This window comes from Bombina bombina, chromosome 1, assembly GCF_027579735.1.
Source record: "Bombina bombina isolate aBomBom1 chromosome 1, aBomBom1.pri, whole genome shotgun sequence".
Lineage (NCBI taxonomy): Eukaryota > Metazoa > Chordata > Amphibia > Anura > Bombinatoridae > Bombina > Bombina bombina.
In genome coordinates this window covers 1,447,442,447-1,447,454,580 of record NC_069499.1, presented here as the reverse complement: position 1 = coordinate 1,447,454,580, position 12,134 = coordinate 1,447,442,447, and positions in this window count along the sequence as shown.

The following is a 12,134-nucleotide window of genomic DNA, read 5'->3' as shown; positions in this document are numbered from 1 at the left end:
AAAAAAAATGATAATAGGAGTAAATCAGAAAGTTGCTTAAACTTGCATGCTCTATCTGAATCACGAAAGAAAAAATTTGGGTTCAGTGTCCCTTTGATATCATTTAAAAAGCAGGAATGAATCGCATAGGAGCCAACCCATTTTTTGTTGAGAAACTGGAATATCCTTGCTTATTGGTGGCTAAATGTCATCCATCAAACAGCAAGCACTATCCCTGGTGCTGAACCTAAAATGGGCTGACTGCTAAGATTTACATTCCTGCTTTTTAAATAAAGATAGCAAGAGAACAAATAAAAATTGATAATATGAGTAAATTAGAAAGTTTCTTAACATTTCATGCTCTATCTGAATCATGAAAGAAAAAAATGTGAGTTTACCAGTACTACATTCTAAGAGTGTAAATGACGTTTACTTCATTACCTTTATTTCCGTTCTTTACAGAAATTGTATCTGTTATATGACCCTCTTCCTTTAGCTTATCCTTTTTAATCTTTATGAGTCTCAGATAGTAGCAGAATTGCATATTGTTCACATAGTTCAATACCTGCAGCTTTACTTAACCTTTCAATGGTCTTTGTCAAACTTTAAACTACATTTAAAGGGGGGGCGGAGCCAGCACCGGAACTGAGCGGTTGCATGCTTACATAGCTCCAGCTATCTATCACTTATAAACATATTATTGACTGCTCAGAGCAACCTAGCTTACTGGAAATAGTATGGTCAAAGATCCAAGTAGCGAAACTTTGTATATTACGCAATGCCCTATACTGGGTCTTTCAGGGAGCAGCCATCTTGGGGATCCTGCAGGGGCCTATTAAGAGATGACCCCATTGCTATGAACACCTATTCTCTTCATGCAGATGGCGAGCTCGCAAGATGTATGGCGAAACAGGATTATTCCACAGTGGGACTTTTGAACGCTGCCTTCTGGGAGACACTACACAGCCTATTGTATAATAATTTTATGAGTCTTGCGAGGAACATTATAGCAGTGTGGGAAGAAACTAGGAGTGTCGCCGCTCAGCGCAATCTACAGTGCATTATATCGACAATTCCAGAGACTGCTTCAACTCTGAAGTCTGAGGATAGACCGACTGAAGGGGAGATGGCTGCAATAACCCAACCTAAACCAGAGCAAGATGTAGCTACGTCGCAGGAAACTGCTTATAATCTAGATCAGCAGCAAAAAGTGAGTACTGCCGATGCGACTGCATCTGACAGGCAGCAGAGACATAGTGGGGACAATGTGGAGACCAGCGTGAACTCTATTGTTCCTGTACACATAAAAGCTACAAGTCCCATGATACAGACCGACCACGACCTGAAAATCCTACATCTGGAAGGTGGAGCACGGTTTTGTGAGTGGAGAGATGCTTTAGCTTACACACTCGTATATGAGTGGTGTAGTGGGCTGCAAGTAAAGCTGCTCTCTTACACTTCTGGAATATCTGCTTTCCTGTTTACATCAATGTGCTGAAGATTATCAGACTGTTTTAGGTAGACATGTGCATGGCGAAAAAATTCGGTTCTGAACGATTCGGAAAATTCAGCAGAATTTTAATTCGGAAATTCGGTTCGATCCGAATCGCCGAATTTGCCGAATTTTCCAAATTTCCGAATCAAACCGCACCGGATCGCACATATCTAGTTTTAGGATAACTCCCAGGCGATCAGACAGTAACCAGATGACCCATATATTTGTCCAACAGGCATGGAAGACGGGAGTAGGTTAGGATTTTGGATTCAATATAGGGACAATGAACACAGCATAGCAGTTGTCCCTGCAATTACATATCACTGATTCTTCAATTACAAGTACCATACTAAGGGACATGAACGTTTGTAATACAGACTCTCTCTTACTTTACTATTATATTACAAAGCACTATATATAAGGAATATAGAGAATACTGTGCTCCAAGAATGTGTATCATACAATGTGTTTTTATATTTTGTGGAGACTTGTGAAAATTGCTGTACTAAACACAAAGGAAAAAATGAAGTGATAAAAAAACAAAAAAATAATATATTGTATTTGGAGTTCCCTGTATTGTGTGGTCTGGGAACAATGGATAAGTAGATATTAGAATAAAAAAGAAAAGTGCTATTTCTTTGAATCTACAAATATAGATAAACAAATATAAGACCAACAATTTGTGATTGGCCTGAGAGGTATAGAGTGACTAGTGCAAAATAATGTGCAAATATATTAAGTGACACACAAACCTATGTAAGTACATATATATATGCAAAAAGTTCACATAAGTTAGTAAAATGTGGTGGACAATTGTTCAAAATAGAACATACAATAAAAACATATAAAAAACAGAATCTGTGCACATAATATATACAATACAATACTGTGCAATATACGGATAGGGTTAAATAAAAAAAACGTAAACCAGGCAAATAAGTTTGTTTCAAAGGAAGTAGTAGGCAGGCTGCTTTTCTTAGAACTGGTGGTAGGTGGGTTGATCTAGATGGTAGAGAAAGAAAGCGCCTCATGGTGTGGATAACTCTGGACAGTTGCGTAATACAATAACAGTTATCGTGTGAAATAATACTCACAAGGAGATTGGCACTCTTGTTGAAAGAAGTGCAAACAGGCAGGCTGACATTTACAGCAGTCAGTACACTGGAGTAGGAAAGCTTGTGATCTGTCACGGAACCCGCTGTCGGCTCTCAACAGTCAAACATCAGGAGTCCTTTTGTTTGCAGATTGTAAGTACAAGTTGTTTCTGTTAGATGCCGTAAAAACAGCTCTGGCTGCAAACAATTGTTTGAGAAGGAGACTTCCTGTGCAGCAATAGCTGGTTGCCGATTTTGATTCAGTAGTCTCCTTCTCAAACAATTGTTTGCAGCCAGAGCTGTTCTTACAGCATCTACCAGAAACAACTTGTACTTACAATCTACAAACAAAAGGACTCCTGATGTTTGACTGTTGAGAGCCGACAGCGGGTTCCGTGACAGATCACAAGCTTTCCTACTCCAGCGTACTGACTGCTGTAAATGTCAGCCTGCCTGTTTGCACTTCTTTCAACAAGAGTGCCAATCTCCTTGTGAGTATTATTTCACACAATAACTGTTATTGTATTACGCAACTGTCCAGAGTTATCCACACCATGAGGTGCTTTCTTTCTTTCTCTACTATTATATTAGCAGTTCTGTTTTTCTCTGCTTTACTCATTTGTGTTTATGGATGTCTATTGTATTTTTTTTATTAACAGTTTATGCTATTGAGACGTGTCAGCTATGGTGTTAGCCTGTAACTACCAAAACCCATGAGTTTACCCTACTGCTATGTTTACACTACTGGTTTCACTTTATATCGGTAGCTGTCTATTATTATAGCTACTGGCTGACGGCACGTTTGCAGTAGATGCCTCCCTTTTTCAAGTTACTGACAGTATCTCTCCTGGCCCCCTAGATGCCAGCATAGATACATGTTAACACTAATTCATGTGCTTGTTAAAGGTTTTGTTTTCTTCTTAAAAGCTGAAGTATCTATACACGGAACCCAGAAATATCTGGCAGTCTGTACTACCTCCATCTAATATAGAACATAATAGACAAGTAGATCTCCTGGAAAATTGACACGAGAACATATCACAATTGTGGTGAGAAAAGTTAACAAATTAGCTAAACGCTTACTCATTCTATCTCCCACAGGCTACAACAAACTTTGAAATACTTTTATAAATTAATTTCATTAGGATTACATCTCCCACATAAACCTTAGATGTCTTTATTTAACTTCTACTACTGCTGCCTGGAGAACTTATAAACACCATATTAGATTGTTTCATAGGTTTTTTTGTCTAACATTGTTTGAAGAATGCCATTAGTCTCCCATGTCTATTTGTCTATCATAGATTATGTTTAAGTCAGTTCAAGTATTGGGTTTTTGCACAAAATTCATGTAATAGCTGAATAACATCTTACAGCATTGTGGTACGAATATGTTAATCTTAGCTTAATTTAGAGTTTAGCTTCATAGGTTGGTCACTTTTCTCTCCCCTGCGTTTTTCTCCATGTCTAGCCAACTTCATGTGTCCCCATACTTTCAGCCATTCAAAGCTATACTATCATAACCGGCACTTGCCTGCTGACAAAAAAACACTACCTTAATATGCCCATTCACTCTATGGGCGCCATGTACTAAGGCGTCAATTTTTTCGCACAGACCGTATCGAAATAACCCGCCGGCATTCGCACCATGCGGATGGCACTTCGTTACATGAATGTACTAAAAACCAAGCCGTAAAATTTTGCGTCTATTGTGTGTCGAAGACAATCGGATTATTGATAACTTTGAAGTTTCGTTCGGCGCGAAAGAGCAAAGTTAAGAAGCAGTCTCTGACCTGATTGGTTTAGTTCTTTACCCACGTGACCATCTAGGTGTCATAATCGTCAGACAAGCGGCAACGTCTGGCTGCTGACATGTATAAGAATGTGCATTTTCCCAGAAATCTTAGAATATTTGTTTATTTACTTTTCGGTATTCACTTTGACAAGATGGCTTGCTCCGGAGATTCTGCTACTTCTAAGAAGACTCGCAACCCTAACTTCTCGCATCAACAGAATGTTGTACTTGTTGATCTGGTACTCGAATATTATGACAATATTTATGGTAGTTGAGTCAGGCAAACCCCAGGCGCTCGTAAGAAGATTATTTGGGAGAAAATTAGTGACGCAGTGAGTGCTCAAGGACCCACTAAAAAGATATTGAGTCCTGCAAAAAAAGGTTCAACGATATCAAGCGTCAAACAAAATCCAAAATTGCCAAAGAAAAGCAATATGCTTGAGATACTGGAGGCGGACAACCTTATGTCGCAGATTTGACAGACTTTGAAAGAAAAGTTTTACAGAGGCTTGGCACGGAGGTCATTGAGGGCATAACCGATGACTGTGATAGCGATATTCGTGGTAATTATAATTTATAAATTAATATTTATATTGTTTACTTGTCTGCTCCAAAATTGTTTCTCTTACGTTCATGTTTTACAAAATTGGATTCTGTTAACGGAATCTTGATTGTACAATTTCTGCTTTACTGTTCCTTTAAAATAGATTTATGAATTACATGACTTCTCTCTGTATCAATTTTTTTAAAGTTCCAGTGAACGAAAAAGAAAGCATTCATGATGGAGCATGAAAAACATTATCAATTATCTAATATGCTCCATTTTTTTTCCTATTGCTTAATGTATTTTAAAAAATAAGGCCTACATGGCACAGTAAAATGAAACCCAAATGTTTGATTTTGAAAGGGCATGCAATTTTAACCCACCTTTAATTTTGTTTTTTTCATTATCTAAATTGCTTTATTTTCTATATATTCTTTGTTGAATAACAATTGATATTAGAAATACTCGCTAGCTGTTATTTCTTCAACAAAGGAGAACTAACGAATGAAGCAAATTAGATAATAGTAGTTAATTGTAATTTCTTTTTTATTGTATTCTCTATTGGAATCATTTGAGAAAGATGTTTTTAGAGACCTTTTAATTTGTGTATATTAAAGCAAGATACAAATCATAGGTAGAAAATGTTATAATGGGAGTACATTTAACTATTAATTAGCATTTCATAAATTGCACATAAACTTTTAATTTTATTGATTGTATTAATTTAAATTTGTATTTACTAACTCCTAGGTGGTTCAGTTAGAGCGTCAACCTCTGCATCTGTCCATACCCCATCTACCTCTTCATCAGAGAGACCACGTCCTTCAACTTCTCAGCCTAAGAACGTAAGACAACAACAACATGGGCAATATTTACGGTCAACTACAAATACCAGCCACAGCCTATCGTCTGCAGATACTATTCCAGATGTAAGGAGCAGTACACCAGATACAGCTGTTGGAAGAAGCTCTGGTATGTATCTTTAAACCACTTATATATACACCTTCTAAATTTTTGTTTATAAATTAGATATTAATGTTTAATTTTAATTTTTACAGCAGATGTTGGACGTCTCTTCAGAGCCATGGTGACCAAATCAGCACCACTTTTCGATGGTAAGTTACTTTTTTAAAGTAAATATAGGATGACAAGACAAATAATTTTGTTAGAAACAAAATTTAACCTTTTAAACTTTGATAGTTATTCAAACTGTAATACTGTGAGATGGATGTATTTTATATGCAAACAGCTGTAGTAAGGAAGGCATTTAATCTTATTGTAAGATTCCAACATGACAGTATAACATGACACTATACATTTCTCTTGTATAGTCACCTCTCTAACCATTAATGTTGGAATAAATTTCGATCTGCATCTTTTTTTTTGGAAATTAATGCTAATTTTTTTTTATTTTTTTTTTAGATATCGCTGAGGAGGACGATTCATCAAGAGAGGTGAATCTGAATCTTGTTCCAGTTCCAGCACCAGAGGGTAGATCGCCAAAAAGTGGAAGCCTGACTCCTGACCTAACACAGATGGCACAAGATCAGGATTTGGATATACATGAGCCTGTTATAAACCCCCGTAGTGATGAGGAAAATACAAATTCACCACCTGATCATGGAGTTCAAGCACAGGGAATTGAACTATTGGAACAACCACAAGCTATTGTCCAAGAGCAGGCACCTTTGGAAGATGCAGATCTTAACGAAATATTAAATCTTGCCAGAGGATATAGAGCAGACAGTAGACAGGTCCAGGAAATTTTGTCTGGACATTTAGAAAGATTTGACACTTATAACCAGCAACGGTTGGAACTGGACCGTGAAATCTTTAACTGGCAAAGAGAAATGGACAGGGAAAGGAACCTACATATAAACAGGGCCTTGACAATAGCTGAAAACAACATGCGAATGGCTCAAAATACTATGCAAACTTTGTTAGAATTGATTAGAGATAGACATCAGAGCCAAGAGTCGCCAGATCCAAAAAGACCACGGTTTAATTAGTGCATTGTTATGGACAATTTTAAAGTTATTATTATTGTTGTTTGTTGACAAAGAATATATTGTTATTTTTACATAGTTTTATTAAAGTTTATCCTGTTTTTATTTAATTTTCTTGTTTATTTTTTAAATTTAGTTAAAATCAGTTAAAGGTTTAAAATTTATTGTACACACAGACAAATGTAAGTAAAACAATTATAATTTTTATTACATCCAAAATATTAACAAAATTGAATCAAAATGGCATTATAAAAAAAAAGTGCTCACGGCCAATACAGTATTTTTTGGGGTTTTGAATAAACTTTTTAACATACCAAAATATGACATTTTTGGTGGCCTCAAAAAAAAACAAAACAAAAAAAACACCTTTTTTTTAATTTAAAATGCAATTATTGATTATCTGTTTTCCACTACATAAGTATTGTAGAGAGTCTGAACCTGTGTATTTAACTTCATTATAGTATCCATTATTTGTTTAATATCTTCACAGACAGAGGATTGAACTTGTGATACAACTGGTACACTGGAATCTAGAGAAGGGACAAAAATTAGAAAATAAATTAAGGATTATGAGAACATGTTTAAAATAAAAACAGATTATTTATAAGCAGGTAACAAAATTGTATTACCATTTTGGTTAGAGGCGGTATTATCCATAGATGTACTTGTCTGTGTAGATTTAGAAACCATAGATATGTCCCAGTCGTTATCAATATCAGAAATATTGGTTGAGTTTTTCTCACTACTTGCATCTTGAATATATATTTAGAAATCGAGGTATATATTTTGGTATTGATTTGACTATAAGCTATAATATAGTAAATCAAAAAATTTATAAACAATTACCTAGTTGAATTGAGGGTGAAGTTAATGACATCCTTTCAGGAGCATTATTTGCTTCATTGTCACTATCTATGAAAGATTAATAAGGAATTCTATATAAAAAATTGTAAGTAGAAAAATGCTAATGGTACAAAATATAAAAAAAATACCTTCTGTAGAAGATATTTGTATTATTCTTGTGAACCTTGTTTTCTTCTTTTTCATCACTCTTTTATTGGTTTCTGTAAATTACACAACAAGCTAATCATGATTAAATTAAACAGTTGTATAACTATAGATATGTAAACCATGGTTCTATTGTACCTTGAGGTGTATGAACGACAGTTAGGCGCCTGACACCTCCTTTCTGTGGGGACAATTGTCTGTCAAGCAAAGACAGTGGCAAGGGTGGTGATCTAGCCTCACTTCTAGGTGTCAAATTTAGAATAGGCCTTACATAACGTGGAGGAGGAGCACCACAAATATTTTCTTTCTTCTTATCTGAAATAGAAAATTTGTACATATGTTTGTTTAAAGTTTCTTAGTTTTAAAATGTGTTATATAATAAAGTTTTCAATTTTCGTGTGTTAGAATGTTTATAGTGTTTCAATTTTTTTTAAATTAAAATGGACATGAAAGTGATATGGTACACCTATTTATTCTTTCAGTTCTCATATTGATGATGAACTTTGCATAGAATTTATAATGTAAAAGAATAACAAAATTATATACCAGTAAGAAACAGTATGGACATGAAAGTGATCACTATGGTATACTGAAACCTAATTATAATTTCAGATCTCATATTGAGGATGAACTTTGCATAGAATTTATAATTTAAAAGAATAACAAAATTATATACCAGTAAGAAACAGTATGGACATGAAAGTGATCAATATGGTACACTGAAACCTACTTATAATTTCAGTTCTCATATTGATGATGAACTTTGCATAGAATTTATAATTTAAAAGAATAACAATTTTATAAACTTACATGTCCTTAACAGGCTCCTAATAGATTGGTAATATAGTGGTTCTCGATGTTTAACATCACTGTATCGTCTCAAACATTGACGCCTGGTCCTTTTAATTTTTGATACACAATACATTCTGTGTATCATTTCATAAATAGTTATGTCCCTTTCATCTTGAATGACCCCCCGGACACCCCCTAAGCGTTTGGGAAAATATCTATCCATTACATACACTAGAATTATCATTTCCCCAGATGTGAAAGGTGCAATTCTCTTCATCCTCCCTGGTCCCATAGCAACTTTCTAGATGGGTGTGTCAAATCCCAAAATGTTCTCAATATCGCGTTATTCACTGTCTCTATGCAACATTATTGTATATTTGCTAAATTGTGAGAATTATTTGGATACAATTATAAAAAAGTTGTATTATTTATTGCCATTCTCAAGTAATGATAAATGTAAATCAAGTTTGATGTATATATTTTATTGTGTAATATAGTTATCAATAGTGTAGTGTAGTTTTTTTTTTGTTATGTAGGACAGTCATATAATTATAGATCTTTATGATTATTTGGTTTATATAGTTATTGTGCAATATGTTGGTTTTAAAAAAAAATTAAAGTTTTATTAAAAAAACAATATCCAATGTGACCGTTTATTATAATTTGTTAATTTATAAAAATAAAAACAAATACAAAATCACACAAGTATATGATGAAAAAAAAAAGATTTTATTCAGAAAGTGAAAATGTAGTTTTTTATTCAAAAGACCAAAAAATAGAAGTCCTGTGATTACAATCTTTTGATGAAATCAATCCTTAAAATAGTTCTCTGCAACATAATTTTTGGCATTAATAGCCTGTCTTGTTGGTGCATCATTACAGATGACCTCAGGGAAGTTCTCAAATGATATTTCTTCTTCATCATCAATTTCAATTCCTCTTCATCATCAATTTCAATTCCTCTTCTTATTGCAATGCAGACAACGAAAGCGCATTTTTAACAATCCAAATGCTCTCTCGATGATTCCTCGGGTGGATCTGTGTGCCTCGTTGAATTTAACCTCACATCTTCTTCGAGGATTGTTATAGGGTGTGAATAACCATTCTCTACTGAAATAACCAGCGTCCCCTATGAAAAAAATTAAAAAGGATTAACATTTCAAAGATGATAAAGACGATAATTTCAATGAGAATTAACTATGTTTTTTAGTTAAATCTATCATAACAATGCATGACATAAACTAGGTTTGACAATTATAATAATACTGTAATATAACATCCCAAAAATATAATTACCTAACAGCCATCCTTCAGGCATCTCTCCCTCCTCAAACTTCTGATATAACCCAGACTGACGCAAGATATACGAATCATGGCAGGATCCAGGGAAGTTGGAACGGACACTGATTATTTTCATGTTATGGTCACACACCATCTGAACATTGAGGGAATGGTACTGTTTTCTGTTCCTGAAAACTTCCTCACGTTCTCGGGATGGTTTGACTGCAACATGGGTGCAATCGATGGCTCCAAGTACATTGGGCATTCCGGCCATTCTATAAAAATTAGACTTCACAGATTGCCACTCTTCTGGAGTTGCTGGAAGGCACACGTACCTTGGAAAGACGACCATCAAAGCATCAATAACTTTGGTTAGGTGCCTCGAAAAAGCAGACTGGCTGATGCCAATTATAACGCTAGACACAGCTTGGAATGAACCGGTGGCAAAAAAGTGTAAGGCTGCCAACAGTTTTAATAGTCCGGGTATGGCTTGTGAACGTGCTGTCATTGGTTCAAGGTATTCTGCTATTTCATTGTAAAGTTCCATAATAGCTTCTCTGTCCAAATGGAATCTCTGGATAATCTCTCTATCAGAAATGCTTTCCAAACCCATACGTGGAAGGAAAACACTAGGGACTCTGATTCTTCTACCTCTCCTTCTTTGCAAGTTGTCAACCGGTGCCTGTATAGCCCTTCTTCCTCGTAATTGAATTAATCGGAAAAGAAACATGTGTAAAAGTGTCTCCATCTTCATTCAGTGATCCAAAAACCAATAATGCTACAATAGTAGTCTAGTCCTTTCACTTAAGTACTTCTACCTGGCGTCAGGTTGATACCCCCTATAGTTTTCTATTGTATTCGCTACCTAAATGGTCGCGAAGAAAATCACGCGAAGTTACAGTGAAAGTTGGAGCGGACGGATTAGTTGTAACATTCATAATTTCCGATTACAGCGAATTTACGTGCGATCGAACATGTAGTAAGTGGAAAAAGGCTTCGGAACGATGAGTTGAGTAAAATTACGATCGCTGATGAAAATAGTGTTTTTTCGACCAGATCGCAGATTGGTACATACGAGAAGCAGATCGTGAGCAAATTTTGACGCGGAAATACAGACGGACGGTCACTTCGAAGCTTAGTACATGGCGCCCTATATATTCAAATACAGATGAAGGAGGTATGATTGTGTATTCCAAGCAGTTAAGCATTAGGTGTTCCTTAGAAGTCCTCACTCTTAGTTGGGTATTAAAATTCACAGAGCTCATTATTATATTATTATCCCTTAGTTCATGGATATATGTGTTTCCACCTGGTTCTTGTGTTGCTCGGTGTAGGGCCCACACTCAGCTAATAAGATTTACTTTGTTGCAGACAAGTATGTTTATGACTACGCAGTACTAAGATAGGCCATGTTATAGCATATCCCCCTAAGTGAAGAATATTACAATGTGAAATATTTACAATTAATACATATTGTCTAGTTCATGTAAAATATACAGGGAGTGCAGAATTATTAGGCAAGTTGTATTTTTGAGGATTAATTTTATTATTGAACAACAACTATGTTCTCAATGAACCCAAAAAACTCATTAATATCAAAGCTGAATAGTTTTGGAAGTAGTTTTTAGTTTGTTTTTAGTTATAGCTATTTTAGGGGGATATCTGTGTGTGCAGGTGACTATTACTGTGCATAATTATTAGGCAACTTAACAAAAAACAAATATATACCCATTTCAATTATTTATTTTTACCAGTGAAACCAATATAACATCTCAATATTCACAAATATACATTTCTGACATTCAAAAACAAAACAAAAACAAATCAGTGACCAATATAGCCACCTTTCTTTGCAAGGACACTCAAAAGCCTGCCATCCATGGATTCTGTCAGTGTTTTGATCTGTTCACCATCAACATTGCGTGCAGCAGCAACCACAGCCTCCCAGACACTGTTTAGAGAGGTGTACTGTTTTCCCTCCTTGTAAATCTCACATTTGATGATGGACCACAGGTTCTCAATGGGGTTCAGATCAGGTGAACAAGGAGGCCATGTCATTAGATTTTCTTCTTTTATACCCTTTCTTGCCAGCCACGCTGTGGAGTACTTGGACGCGTGTGATGGAGCATTGTCCTGCATG